The 16,441-nt window shown below is 34.3% G+C and overlaps 1 protein-coding gene across 1 annotated transcript in view; it reads right to left on the bottom strand.

Moving 5' to 3' along the window:
* The window catches only part of LOC126979386 (neuroligin-4, Y-linked-like), a 126,074-nt gene extending 114,038 nt beyond the window's left edge, over positions 1–12,036 (bottom strand). The window contains exon 1 of the mRNA XM_050828658.1: positions 11,853–12,036. The gene's annotated coding sequence lies outside the window, so the exon portion shown is untranslated. The remainder of the gene's footprint in view (positions 1–11,852) is intronic.
* Positions 12,037–16,441: the final 4,405 nt, after the last annotated feature.

The following is a 16,441-nucleotide window of genomic DNA, read 5'->3' as shown; positions in this document are numbered from 1 at the left end:
TAATGAACGACACCGGCACTAGTCCACCAAACGGACACAAGTAACTTTTTTTGAATCAATTTTCGCTTGAGGCTGGATTTGGCTGGATCGCCAGGGTTCAGCCATTGCGATGAGCACTTACGACTATCGTACATGATCCTCTTTTCACCACGTGTAATAATTCAATTTAAAATTCCATCATTATTGTGCCGGTTGAGTAAATTCTGAGCGCGTTTGTAGTTTGTTTCACTGAATTCATGACGTACCCTTAAACCATTTTTTGGATATTTGCAGAACGAAAACGTTGGAACCAAAATATTGTCCCAAAGTAGGCATATCCTGTACTATGGGTACAAGACAACGATATATTTAATACATACTTACTTCAACATACATAAATACTTATAAACATCCATGACTCGGAAACAAACATACATATACATTATATTAATGTTTGCACCTACCGGGATTTGCACCATATATGGCCAAATTATACAAATAAAAAAATTTAAAAGTTATGCCTGATTATTCAGGATTGATCTAACTGAGCCTGTAGCGCCCCGACGTTCTTACCATTTTTCCAACCATCCGAATGACGCTTGATCCATAAATATTGGTATATCTATTCAACTTTCGATATATGACTCCACCTTCAGGGCGAGATTTCAAATTCAAATATCTTTATTCAAAATAGGATTCAAATCATTTATTGAATGTCAAAAACTGAGAGCCTGAGGGTGTTCGCTTCATTATCAGTCTGAAGTTTTACTTAGAGAATCATTTATGTTATAATAACCTATCCCACACAAACATTTTTGAACAATTCTTGTAAATTTGGTAACACATTTGTATTGTACATTATCAGGGATCATATTGTAAAAGCATATACATCGCACAATAAAAGACATACTAACTCGACCAAACCGAGTAGTAGGCATAACAAGCTTCTGTTTGTTCCTCGTATTAACATAATGATTGTTACAGTTTGCTAGTAAATTCCTTTATGTGCATATAAAACATTATCAAAAATATATATTCACTCGAAAACTGACTTTTAAAAAAATGATTTGAGTTTTCTTTAGTGTTAATTCCGCCAATATTTATCTTTAAATAATTAGACACGTGTTTTGCCTCTACACGGACTCAGTTTGGAGTCTCGTGCCAGAATTTGACGAGTCAACACGTCCTGAGAATGCCTCGTGTAGAGGCGAAACACGTGTCAAATTGTTTAAAGACAAATATTGGCGGAATTAACACTAAAGAAAACACTTGAAAGGACTTCAATAAATTTTCTGACTTTTAAACTTTACTGAGCTAAAGCTTGGTACTACCAAAAGTCCTAAACTTGTCGCGCTAAAAGCTTTTCTTAATATAAATTAGGTACAAAAAACTGCTAAAAGTGAGAAAAGTAATCTAACCCTGAGGGATGGAATCGGCTTGTGGCATTCGGGCGAGCTCGTCCAAATAGAGACTCGAATTAATTCTGGCATTTTATAAATTTCCACACGTCCTGAAGGAATTAAGGCCAGTTTATTTTGTGTTAATTAGGCCCGGTCGGGGTATTTGTTATAACTACGTGAGGCATGTCTTGAAATGTTTTATTTGGATCTAGAATTCCAGGAATAAATACATTTTCACAAAGATCATTGGCCAACGTGAGAAAATTTGCTCATAACATAAAGTAACCGTCATGAGAAGCTATAAATTTTGTAAACAAGTGTTCAGGAGTTCACAACATTTGGACCAACAAAAAAAATAATTTGTTTAAGATTTAATAAATTATTAAGTAACATATATTATTTAAGAATAATTATTCGTCAGATTCAGATGTTTCCATTTCTGTGTCAGAATCAGTGACATGTATCACGAAGCTGTCTACAAGTTTATCAATCATCTCATAGATTTTGGAATAAAAATTATCTTCTTCCTTGATAACATGCTCCACACAACGCTTCCAATTTTCAGAAGTAATCTGCTGCAGTCCCTCTTGTAATAATTGTTTTAAAACTCGTCAAATTTAAAATTTGTATTTTTGCGAGCAACATATCCTTTTACGTTGGCCCAAATTAGCTCAATTGGATTAAGCTCACAATGATATGGCGGGAGTCTCAATACTTCCACCTTATATTTTTTTGCGAGCGTCCACTACTATGTTTTAAAATTGTCTTTAACATTTTTTACTTTTAGCAGTAATTCAGTCTTAATTTCATTGTCTTCGTAAGAAATATTCTTACTTACAAGCCATTTTTGTATATCATTTTTTTTCCAGGCAGTAGTAGGAATTCTTTCAAGACGCCTTGAGTGGCATGGTGCATTGTCCATTACCACTACTGCATTTTCTCCAAGTTTTGGGAGAACGTTTTCAAACCATTGCTCAAAATGTGTTGCATCCATTGATTCATGGTAATCTACCGTCTTCTTGCATTCAAATATATTTTCACCGCCCTCTACAAAACCGTTCTCATTGCCGATATGGGTAATTATTAATCGTTTACCTTTTGACGTTGGGTTACGTGCACCAATGCTAAGTCCTTCTAGGAAAGCCTGCTTCTTACTTTTAACTTGTTTGTCTACCCAAGTTTTATTTACGGTATGTCCTGTAAAAACAGCGTCTTGCGCAGTAAAAGAGTTGAAGTATATTATTATTAATACACACTTGTGATAGCCCTTAAGAACTAATGTCTCAAGGTCGGTGGCGCGTGGGTTATATTTTGCAAATAGATTTGCAGTATCATACACATCACTTCACGGTAAAGGCGACGGTATTTGCTTACAATCAGGCGAACCGTATGGTAGTCTGCCGTTTCACTGCAATAAAAAAAAACACACTAACCTGCATTCACCCATGTCTCATCCATGTAAAATATCTGGCGATTTTGTTGTCTATAGTCTTTAATAGATTTCAAATATTTTCGCCGCCATATTGTTATATCATCTCTATCAATAAGTGCGTTATTTCGCTGTCGTTTTATATATTTAAAGTTTAAATGCTTTATTAGCCGCCTGAGAGTTGTTTCGCTAAAATTTGGCAAATCTTCATCGTCATTGACTGCCTGAAGAATCTTGGGAATTGTTGGAAATTGGCCATTTAAAAAGAAACTGTGAATTTTTTTACTAATTACGGATTGTCAAAATTGTCTACTTTCTGATATAATTTAGGCCTGTCTTTAGACTTGATATTTACCTCTTCTGATTTATATTCTTTTAATATATTATAATATACACAGATGCTATGCCAATTCCCAAAATCGATGCTGTTTTTTTTATTTATTTCGGTTTTGTAGGGATATTCATTCGATGGCCAATTTTCTTTCACGTACTTATATACGTTGGTCACCAAATTTTTCTCATTAGCCGTAAAGCTCGTCACCTGTAAAAATCACCTGTAGTCACTTGTCACACGAAGCTCAAGCTGTATCTCCAGGTATACCAATTAACCTAACCAATTACTTCACAATTTAAAACCTACTTCTAATATTAACATTAAGTTTCCAAAGATTAGCGCGTTTGAACAAACAACTCTTTCTTTTTACTTATTATATATTTTTGATAAATTGTATTACGCACCTTTTGACGTTTTTTTCGTGGCGAATTTATTTCCTTAGATGTACTGGCTACTGGCTCCATTATACGTAATAAAAAAATAAAATTAACGCAACAATTAAAGTAACAACAATAAAAAAGTGATAACGAAACAATAACAAAATTAACAATAACAACCAGATCCGCGATATATGCAAAGCAATGAAACAAACTCGTACGCATTCGAAACTCGAATGACGCGTTTATTTCAAAATGGCGTCCCGATAGTTTACAATCCCTGCGACGGACGCGTTCTGGTACCAAGAAACACAAACGATAGCGCTTTGCGTCGTTAAAATATGATCCAACTAAATTAAATAGGTTGTTACTTTCATATAACCCGTCTATATTTCATGTCGATTGAATATGGTCAATTTATTATTATCTCGCAGTATAAAATGTTTACTTAGTAAAAGATGTTTGTTTACATAATTATACATATATTGACGGGTACTTTAGATTATGTTATGAATAGGATTCCTATTCACCGACACTCACTAAAACAAAATAAGGATTGAAGTTGAACATACTGTCAGATGTGAAATAAAAGTATTACAAAAAAATTACAATACTATGATTATATTAAATTAAAATCTATCATAATGGGGTATTATGAATACTGGCAGCATTTCCGCTTTGAATAGCTAGGCTAGTCTACTGACCGAGATAGCTGCCAGCTCTTGGATTTTCAGTAGCCCAGTAGATAGTGAATTGTACAGTATCTGCGCCTCTGGTCCCTACAGTCCAAGTGTCTCTGAAACTGACATATTTGCGACGTTTGCCACCTTCGGCAGTTGAAGCAACAGCCCCAGCACCAACTGACGTATCTTGGACATCAGAAGGAGTCAGACTGTCGACGCAAGTCGCGTCCCTCACCAGAGAACTCACAATTAATAGCTTGAAACATAATTGTAGATATTTTATAATATTAGCTACTGTTATACAAATTATTACTAACGAATTTACTTAAATTTGTCACAGGCATATTAAAAATAAAGTGAATAAACAACAGTGTTGGGTCCACACGAGTATTTGGTAACATTACACTTCAAACAAGAGTGCCATCACAGAGTACAATGCAATATGAATACAGAGATTAACAAAATATACTGAATCATATTGAATTTCTGTGCGTTTAAATTGCGAAGTAACTTGATACAATTCAACACACATGTTTATGTGTTAAAAAAGTTAAACTTGTGTTGAACACTTCTTTTTTTAATTTCTATTACAAATCTGTTCCTTTCTGTTGTTTATAATTAAACAAGTTTTAGAGATTGCTTATAGAATTATCTTTGATTAATGCGAGTGCTACACATTTAAATAAAACACTTTTTCAGTCCCCCTGAAAACGAAATCTTGAAAGGTCTTGAAACGTCGGGTTAACTTAAATTAAAATGTTACTTTTACGTAAAAATCGAATGTAAAAACAGTTACAATTACACGCGTTTCAATCAAGTGTTTTATTTAGATTGATTATATTTAAACACGAGTCGAAGCTTGTCGAAGGTGTGTCTAACTGATAGATCATAATATTTGGATTATAATTTGATGACAGATACATGACAACTGTCAAAAATCGCGTTCCGTTCCTATTGCTACTGAACACTTCAGTTTATCTTGTGCTTGGCTACGTTTTAGTTAAACACAATCTAAACACTGTTTTGTAATAGAAGAAATTAAACTCCATTTTAGACGTTGTTATTGTAAGGTCACTGACATAGTAACAGCTAGGTCACTGCTTAACAAAACACGTGTCTGAGCCATGTTTAAATTATTTTTTTGTAATAACACCGTAGAAGTTTAGGCTAGGCTCTGCGTTGTTGAGTTAGTAAGTGATTCCAAATCATCTATAGCCTTATATTATGTAACGCCTTACGCAAATATGACTATGTAGATGTAACCAAAAAGTGGTTTCCGTACTCTTTAAAGAAAAACAGGAGCCATTGAACACTCCGTCAAGTTCATTTTTCTCAATTTATGTATCAAGTTGAAATTACCTGTAAGATAATCCAACTATCAAAATCAACTCGATCAACAGATTTGGCCAATCTTATATCTTTAAACTATACTATATATATTAGCCGCTCCCGCCCGCTTGGCTGGGCGAATTTTAAAATGAAATAATTAAATTTTATTCATCGTATTACGAATCCCATAAAAAAATAACTAGCCATAAAATATCTAGGATAAATTTTGCATCGAAAGATGGTAGTTTCATGTCAATACGTTCAGTGGTTTAGGCGTGATTGGGGCTCCAACGATTTTCATAAAATTTAGTATACAGGGGATTTCGAGGGTGATTAATCGATCGATAGCTAGGTTTCAATTTAAAAATTACTTTTATCCGTGTTTTAATAAGAAACAGCTACAATAACATTAGAATACAAAGGTAAATTTCGCCACTATGTACAAGATACTACTATACTATTATATACAATAGCTCAGGTGGGACATTGGGTGATCCGGAAAACAGAAGACCCCGGTTCGAATCCAGATATTCTGTTAGATTCTTTTGTTCATGTTTTGTACATTCTTAAAAATCCTAGCAAGGCTCGGTCGTCCGGATATTTAGGAGTAATACTTAGATCATTTATACATCTAGATAGACTATGACAGCTAATAAAACGTCGAAAACAATTGAATTTAGAACTAACCTCTATTTTGAGCAATTCACGCACACTAACACAAAGTGTCATACAAATCGCGAGTGTAAGACGTAGCTTGTCACGCACACAAATCTAATATTCCTGGCCTATTTTTATCGGTTGTCTAACAGGAAGCGACTATCTAGAGGTAAAATTATCTAAGGACTAATATTTAAACAATGCAGTTAGATGAAAACTTAGAGGATTCTTAACATTGAACTATAAATAAAGGAAAAAATCGAAACATTGTTGGCTGGTACTCGCATATAAAAAGTTTGATTGATTGTAAAAAGCAAACCCTTTTAGCGCCAACAATATTATTAACGGCAAAGTGTGTCGTTTTATTGAAGGCTTGGTTCATGTCATTAATTAAGCAAGTAGTAATGTGTAAGCATTATTGTGTTTCGGTCTGAAGCTATAGCTACTGAAATAACTGAAATAATGAGACTTAACATCATATAACTCAATGTGACGAACGCAATCGTAGTGCCACTCAGAATTGTTGCGTTTTTGAAGAATCCTGAGTAGCACTGTATTGTAATGGGCAGGGCATATCAATTACGTATATATAACGTCCTGCTTGTCTCATCCCTTAAAGTGTTATAAAAATGTCATTTCCTTAGTACAGAACCTTCGGTTCGCGAATGAGACTTATAATTGTCTGCAATTTAGGGTTCGATACTCAAAGAGCGACCAAAGGACCTTAAGTGTACCTGGCAGATATCGTTGAATAGGAATAACTCGCTTAATTGTGTTTTTTGATGAAAATAAGGGACGAGACGGGCATGGCGTTCAGCTGATGGTAATTGATACGCCCAACCCATTACAATGCAGTAGCGCTCAGGATTCTTAAAAATCCCAAAATTCTGAGCGGCACTACAATTACGCTAGTCACCTTGAGATATAAGATGTTAAGTCTCATTTGCCTAGTAACTTAACTAACTATGGTGCCCTTCAATCCGAAACAAAGTTATGCAAAGGAGCCTCCCACTTGTTCTGCTACCATAACTGTTTATATACGAATTTAAAGTTTATGTATTCTTAGTGCAATAAAGTTTTTTCATTCATTCATTCAATTTTTATTAGGTCTACTTTACGACATTTCAGCCAACCTACATTTTCTATTAGTCCATTTCTAGCGAACCCTCGAAATGAAAGTTCCCCGACCGATCAATTATGTCGAGTCGGCTGATAGATTGAGCTTAGATATCAGGATAAGGGATAATTGAACCAATTTGCTTCATATTAAGATTTATATGAAGACAAGCAAAATATATTATTGAGCCGGTAGAATGAAATTCGTAAATTATAGAAAATATAATATTGAATTAGTCCTTATATTGCGAAAATCCATGATTATCCAATTTTGCGAGTTATTTTGAGTGTTAATTCCGCTAAAATTCGACACGTGTTTCGTCTTTTTTTTGAAAATGCGAGAAGAGACGAGCAGGACGTTCAGCTGATGGTAATTGATACGCCCTACCCATTACAATACAGTGCCGCTCAGGATTCTTGAAAAACCCAAAAATTCTGAGTGGCACTACAATTGCGCTTGTTACCTTGCGACATTAGATGTTAAGTCTCATTTGCCCAGTAATTTCACTAGCTACGGTCCCCTTCACACCGAATCATAGTAATGTTTACCATTACCCATAATCTAGCTGGCTTCCTGTGCAAAGGAGCCTCCCACTGGTATACGGCCTTTACACGAGGCATCCTCAGGAGATATTGAGTCGCCAACTTCTAAGATAACTCAAAAAAATTGCATAGTTTGCAAATTATTTAAATTATAATAGTTTTGTTTTTAAGGTTTCGTATCTATAAAATCCAATTGTCTATTTATTAATAATATTTGTTTTATTCCCTACAGTCTGTTGAAATATCATAGTAATAATCTTTACACCGCTCCGACCATGTTCAAGTGTAAAACAGAGACGTACAACTTAATAGGTTCAGCTAACAACACATTTTTTCAATTGTTTCATTATCCCCATGAAGGAATAAATTCTTTTATCATCCTTGCTGTAACTTCTCTCCAGCATCCACTAAGTGTTTCAGCATATTTGCGTCAGAATATAATAGATCAAGTGGACTGAGGCCTTTGGTATGAATGTTTGGTTAGTCTACATTGGTAGATTTATGTCCTGTTACACAAAGATCTCTTTGAAATGTGATTCCAGAGGAAAATTTAGCATGAAATTTGAATTATCCAATGTTGTATTTTCATCAACATTTAGTGTAATTTTTTTATTGTTTCATAGTCTTATAACAAATATAATATGGTGGCTGGATGATCTTGTTACCTTCATGTTTTATTATTTCCTTTATTTAATTATCTAAAAGTTTAAGGTATTATATATTTTATTTTATTAAATGCTTCGCTTGTTCGTTTGTTGCTGTTTGCGTAACGCTAGCGTTCGTTAATAACGCTCTCGTCACTAGTTCACCAGCCTACTCTCCAACTCAAGCATGCGTATAGAAGTTTTACTTCAAAATCAATTCTTCAAAAAATTTGAAAATAAGGGACAAGACGAGCATGACGTTCAGCTGATGGTAATTGATACGCCCTGCAAATTACAATGCAGTGCCCGCTCAGGATTCTTGAAAGACCCAAAAATTGTGAGCGGCAATACAACTGCGCTCGTCACCTTAAGACATAAGATGTCAAGTCTTATTTGAACAGTAATTTTACTAGCTACGGCGCCCTTCAGACGGAAACACAGTAATGTTTACACATTACTGCTTCACGGCAGAAATCGGCGCCGTTGTGGTACCCATAACCTAGCCGGAATCCGGGGCAAACCTCCAACTGGTAAAATTGAAATGAAAAAGCCTGAACAAGTGATACATGGTTTGGCAGTTAGCAAACAAATAATAAAGTGTGACGAAGAAAAAAGAAAAATGTAATATAGTGGTTTTTCTGTAAACAATTTTCTTCCGTTGTTAAATGGACAGGATGCTGTAATAGGTTACGATTTATGCATTTCTCTTGCCAAATATCTTGATGTATCTAACGTGAATAGAAGCCTATCAGCCTTTAGCTTTCCACGGAGAGTTGTTTAGCATGACTATGAGAATTACAGATTAATGGGAAAACGTTATTGGGTTATGTTTCGTAACTACGGCAATCTTACAGACATTCTATCACCATGGATCTTATGCGGTTGTCGGTTATATTGAAATTAATAATAGCTGTAACTATCACAAATTTTTGTATAGTTTTATTATAGTTCAAAATTACCAAGATTATTGATATTATTATAGATAGAAAGGCAGAGATATAGCAATAGAGCGAACTGTATGAGCAAAGTTCATCTGGGGCAGTACAACCACTATACCTATTTTTGTGATGCTATTATGCTATGATATTCAGCTGATGGTGATTGATACGCCCTGCCCATAACAATGCATAGTTGCTCGGGATTCTTGAAAGACCCAAAAGTTCTGAGCGGCAATACAACTGCGCTCGTCACCTTGAGACATAAGATGTTAAGTCTCACTTGCCCAGTAATTTCACTAGCTACATCGCCCTTCAGACTGAAACACAGTAATGTTTACACATTTCTGCTTCACGGCTGAAATAGGCGCCAAATAATATGGACGAGAAATTATGAACAGCGGTAATCACATACCACAGGTGAACCATATGTATGTTAAATTGAACTCCTCTTCCATACAAAAAAAAAAGGCGTGCACCGAAGATATCATAATAAAAAGACACAATATATAATTTTAGGTATTTTATGAAAAAAAGTGTAGAAGAAGATACCTGAAAGAAACAAAATGCCAAGGGACACTGCGATTGCGCTCGTTATTTTGAGACTAAAGATGTTAAATTTTCTGAGTTTTTTCATAGGCTAAGAATCCTACAAACAGAAAAACAAACACTGCTTCTATACACAGAAAAAGGCGCCGCTCTGGTATCTATCTAGCCGGTATCCTGTGTGAAGAAGCCTTCCAGTGGTTGAGTCAACTGTTTTTGACGGTTCATCTATCGATAAATTTTCATTTACCTCTTGTATTTATAAATCCAGCTTTTTTAAATTTAATATATTTTACGACTCTGAGTACGAGCACTGAACCTATACCTTGATCATAATCGTCTAGTACAAGTTGGTATTAAACCTTTCAATTTCTTCGCAGTATATTTGGTATGGTGATGGTCGCGGTATGGTGACAGATATTAAAGTGATGAAATACACACACACACATACTCACGCCTTGTTCCCGTCGGGATAGGCAGAGACAATAGAATGCCATTTGCTTCTATCCTTACAAACCTCCCGCGCTTCCTCTACATTCATTACTCTTTTCATACATGCTCGCCGGTTGCAGGTGCTTCGGACCTCTCCTTTTCTCAAAACGTCCCCAATTTGATCGACGAATGTTCTACGAGGTCTCCCGCGACCGACTTGCCCACACACACTTGCCTTATATATTTGATGCGTCAGTCTTTCTTCACTCATTCGCTTCAATGAAATGATGGAATATATAACTTTGATTTACGCACATATGAAATTGAGAACATTTTGGTACGTTCCAAGGATGGAATCGGTTCCTTTCAGATAAGAGACGACTTTGCAATAGCTCCTTTCAATCATGACATTATATTATTGTACAAGGCAAAATCCAACTAAAACCTACTTGAATCGAAGAATTTCAACGAAGTGAATTCATTACTTAATATGTATTATCGTTATAAGCTATGCAACAAAAATACTCAAATGTGGTGTTACGCTTACAGGCGTTAGGTTTAAATAAAATAGAATGTAAATTAATTAAAAAATCAATCATCAGTTATCGAGTACGGTAGATAAATCAATCCTGTACATAAATCAGGGTATTACGGGAGTATTTTATGAATACTATAAATATATAATAGACGATAGTAACTATAAATATATTAATTTTTTTATTAACAGCATGAAGTAGGGTTCCTATTGACATGATAACCCAGCCAGCTCACGAGCAGGACTTGTGGACCAGACATCACTTCCCTGGACTAAATTTTAGGAAAGGAAATGACCTGCCACACAACGTTGCCACAAGCAATTACATTTAAGTAATTATGACGGATCCTGCTATTAGAACTCAAATAGCAAACAAGAATTTGACATTTCGAGGGATTTAGCACGATCAATGCGACAATAAAAAATTATTGCATTTGTTAAATGATTCTTAATCACATGACAGACTTTCTAAGCTTAACCACCAAGAATAGTTTAGTTTGGACATAAGACGAATTTTACTAAAGATATTGTTGTAGTTTTGGTTCTGTTTAGTCTGCAATATTTAATTTAATAAACCTTCTATATTTTAATAAGCTGGTCTCAAATTTTAGAAATATTACTAACCGTTGCTTATATTTTTAGAATAATAAAGGATTTTATCCTATTGTATTGTCCAAGACATAGATTCTCCCAGGAAATATTGTAGATACAGTGATTGGGCCGGCTTAGCCGGTATAGAAATCTTGATCTATTCACGAAAAAAGTTATATTTGCGAATTATTATAAATAACAATATAATATATATTTATATATGAATACAGTCCTTGTATTTTAAGAATATATCTCATGACTTTTTATGTTAAAGTGTACTCACATGAAGCGTTTAATTACATTACGATCCCAAATTACTTACATTATAACTCTCCCCACACCAGTTAAGCACGACATACACATTCACAAGTTACTAAACATTAAGTACGTTTAGTACTTATTCACAGCACTTTCCGTCTTTGCAAATCACACGCGAAACAATCACGATAATAAAACGCACGTCGATCGTCCACGGGTTTTCGAATAACTGAACAGTGTTTAGCCCAGCCGTGTGACCGGATACGACTGGCTCTTTCGTTCGTCTGACGTACGTGATTGAAGAGATCTTCCGTCTCGCTCCCCCATCCTAAAAGCTAGAATGCTCGTATTACGTATAGGTCAATATGAAACCTCCTCGGGTGCTGAAGCTGCGAGGGTAACCACACTATGAGGCAAACTTTGGACTTAATTAATATCATCGAGTAGCCTTATTTTGATTGGGCTATAAATTTAATTAAATTCATTCTATTTATTAAATTTGGATATATTTTCTAAATTCAATTTTAAGTGATTTTTGTGGCTAATTTCCTATTACATACTTTCATTGATCCATTTGTTCATGTTGAGAAATTATAACAAACTGAGTTATAATTTCTTAAAAAATACTTATATAATACTTATATAATTGGCAAAATTCAATTCACACAGACCATTACCATGTAAAATTATAATGAAAGTAACGATTTATGGTAATATTGCATGTTATACGAAAGATTTCAAATACATTTTTTTAAATCATAGATGCTCTACACGAGCCCTAACTGCGCATGCGCAAAGTACTCTACAGCGACATAGAGTACACCCTGAACACAGAGTAGCTTCAGACACTCACACAAGCCTAACACATTTGTATTGTTCTGTCAACATTGAAACACACACACAATAGTCATAACGTGATGTATCTTTGAGCACATGTTTATCAATGTGTGTGGATTCTATGTTGTCAATGTTTTTAGATGGGGTTAGCTCGAATTATGAAAGCGCAAAAACCTACGGCATGTTGTATTGTGCATATATTTTAAAGGTTTTAGAAAGAGAATAATGTGAATAAAAGGCTCAGATGTAATATGAAATCAGTAACAAAAGTGTTCAAAGATTTTTATCTGTTATCTGTTGTTAGTAGACAAATGTATTTTTGTTCTACAATTTTAGTGTACATATAAGTGTGAATCTTTTTCAACGTTAGGCGTTGAGCACTTTCTTGAAATAGGTATAAAATATTAATCTCGCGTCAGATTAAATTCGTAAGCCAGTCACTGAAAACACGGATAAAAGTTGATTTTTCTGAGAGATAAACTTTTTGATGTAAGATAATTGTATAGTTCTGAAGTGTTAAATTTTGTATGTACTATAAAATGACATTTTTGTGTACGATAGCGCACATTATTTTATTTTATTAGCGCACAGTACATTTTACAGAGACATACATACAGAGACGAGCAGGACGTTCAGATGACGGTAATTGATACGCCCTACTTATTACAATGGAGTGCCGCTCAGGATTCTTGAAAAACCCAAAAATTCTGAGCAGCACTACACTTGCGCTCGTCACCTTGAGACATAACATGTTAAGTCTCATTTGCCCAGTAATTTCACTAGCTACGGCGCCCTCCAGACCGAAACACAGTAATCTTTACACATTACTGCTTCACGGCACAAATAGGCGCCGTTGTGGTACCCATAATCTAGCCGGCATTCTGTGCAAAGGAGCCTCCCACTAGTTGTATTTACAGGTATATTGTATTTAACCACATAAATACTTTTATATTGATAAACAAAGCAATTTGTGTGAAATTATTCCCAAACCATTCTAAAACATTCAAAAATTCACAACGTTAATATTCAATTTCTTACTTCTGCCGGCACTCCCGGAGTGCAACACGTTATTTTTTTTTCTAAGCCAAGGTCAAGTATACCATTATTATTCAAATGGGCTTAAACTACGCGCTTTTACTGTTTTAGATGTCCCCTTATCGTATTAATAAAATTCGAAAATTTGTTTTTCCATAGAGAAAGGTTTATTGCATACTGCACAATAATAATGATGATATTTCAGAGACATGTGGTATGATAGTGTGGAGGCAGTAATTAGGTCAAACAGCACTTCAAAGCACTTCTAGTGATAAATTCACGCTGTGAAATGGACTTCCTGAAAAATTTGATATCATGATATGCGTGGGTGTTCCATTAGGTAGAGCCGTCGACTAGAACACTGGTTTTAGATACATAGGCGTCATTTTTGAATTTGTAAATGGAATCACCATGGATTTAACTCTAAAAAAATTTTCGGTGTATGATTTTTATATTACCTTTTTCCTGTCGTCGAATTCGAAAAATTAAGATATCATCCCCACACTTTCTTCCATGTACATTTTCTTTCATTCCCTTGTTTCCGTGACGATACGATATGGGTACCTTCAAAAAAAGTGCGTACGCCTTCCTTAAAGGCTGGCAATGCTCCTGTGATTCCTCTGGTGTTGCAGGAGAATGTCGGCGGCGTTGATCACTTAAAATTAAATTTAGAATAAAAAAATAAAAATAAAAATTGGCGTAAACCATTAACATTTAGGGGGATGAAAAAGAGATGTTTTCCAATTTTCAGACATACCCAAAATTTCATGAGAATCGTTCAAGCCGTTTCGAAGGAGTTTAACTACAAACACACAACATACAAATAAAGATCTTACTTACTTACTTACACCGCGACATGAGAATTTTATATGTTAGATATACAAGAATTTCTCGCTTAAGATATAGGAATCTATAGTAGAATATACATTTTATTGAAACGTTGTCATTAAAATGTCACTCAATGGTAAATTTAAGTTAGTTATATTAGTTGGATTATCTGAAATTGCAAAGCTTATTCAACACTCGAAAGTTGTGAAGCTCGAGTGTCTACTTCAACAGATTAATTTTAATACAGTCCTCGCGAATGTATATTAAACTACTTCGTTATTATAATAATTTTAGTATGAAGCTTGAAATAATTGTGTTCATGATTGGTCGGCTAAATCACAAAATAGAACTGAAATTCACAGTCTGGCAGTATTGATTTGATTTTAAATTCAATCAATTATAAAGAAGTACTAATTGGTCAGTCGAACTTCGCTTTGGCTGCATATTTTATTACTAAGTAATTAAAAAATGTTATTTTGCTTGTCTTAAAAACAAATATTGGCTACAAAAATTATTTTTTACTAACTTGCAATCAATGTACAAATCTCATTCTTTTTTAAATAAAATACAGTACATGTCACTCAGTAATACTACGTAAAAATATATATTCTACTGTTGATATAATTTTTTAAATCATAAACCAGTGATTTTAAAAATCAATCAATTCTTGAGCTAATTCATTACATATATATACAATTTCAATATTTCCTCATAATTTAAATTATTAACCGACTTCAATAAAGGAGGAGGTTCTCAATTCGTCGGTATTTTTTTATATTTGTTATTTTGATAATTCTTTTTTTATTTGAAAGCTGGTGCTTCCCGTGTGGTCTCATTGTCCCATTGTTGGTCCAGATCTGACAATGGCATCCATGAGAAAACCATAAAAGTCTTAAATTTGCTATACATAGGTATAGCAAAGTGGATGATAAATTTACGAATAACTCAATATCGCGCCAACCGATTTCGATGATACTTTTTTTATTGGAAAGTATATACTTCAAAAATAGTTTGGTGAGAGTTTGGTTAGGTTCTGATTACGGAATCCATGACGAAGTAACGGAACTCTTCAACTCTTAGGAACAAATTAACGATACTCGGCCGAATCTTTTTTATGCTATCCGGATATTTAAGTCATCTACCATAACATAGTTATGTTACGCTTACATCATTGCTGCATTGAAAAATTTAGTATATCTACACATATTTAGACAAATTGTTAGTTAGTGTACTTCAAATTCACTAAAAATCATAAAATAAAAATTTTTGTAAGAAAAAACAACCGACTTCAAAAACACTATTCCAAAACAATAGATATAATATGCACTAAAAAGTATAAAAATAATTGGGTATTTTTATACAATTTAATTAATTAATCTAATTCTAGGATTCTATAATTTTTGGGGTCGGTGTCATCCAAGATAGGTTTGTATCTACATACATACACACACATAGGTGAGATGTGCTTGAGTCGTGAGGAGGCGAGAGCGGGGAAAGCTTCGTGTTATTTTACATTGAAATTAATAAAATACAAAACATTTACTGATGCTATGTGATCCCAGTGTCATTCTTACTTCTTGTAGTATTATTTTTACAAAGCTTTACTGCGCAACCCGGCATTTTAGTTTTAATTATTAGCAAAGTTAAACAGAACATGTGGCAAGTGAACGTCACACATTTTTTGTATCCTTAACCTAAGTTATATGCATTAAATCGTAAATTACACTTTGTATGTGCGTTATAAAAGTGAAGTTCTAAGTTTTTATGTGAAATAAATAATTCAAACGGTATGTGCGGTTTGACACTCCTTCGGTGAAAGAAATATCGTGCGAAAACCAACACACATCTGCAAAGAAAATCAAGGGTTTTGTTTGAAGCTGAACATTTTACACTGAGCAAATGCGGTTGACTAAAATTACAAGCTCAAAAGTGCTTGGACTTGTCGTATAAAAT

The sequence above is a fragment of the Leptidea sinapis genome, chromosome 3 (assembly GCF_905404315.1).
Source record: "Leptidea sinapis chromosome 3, ilLepSina1.1, whole genome shotgun sequence".
NCBI classification, from domain to species: Eukaryota; Metazoa; Arthropoda; class Insecta; order Lepidoptera; family Pieridae; genus Leptidea; species Leptidea sinapis.
Note: the sequence above shows the minus strand (reverse complement) of the source record. Positions and strands in the feature narration are given on the sequence as shown.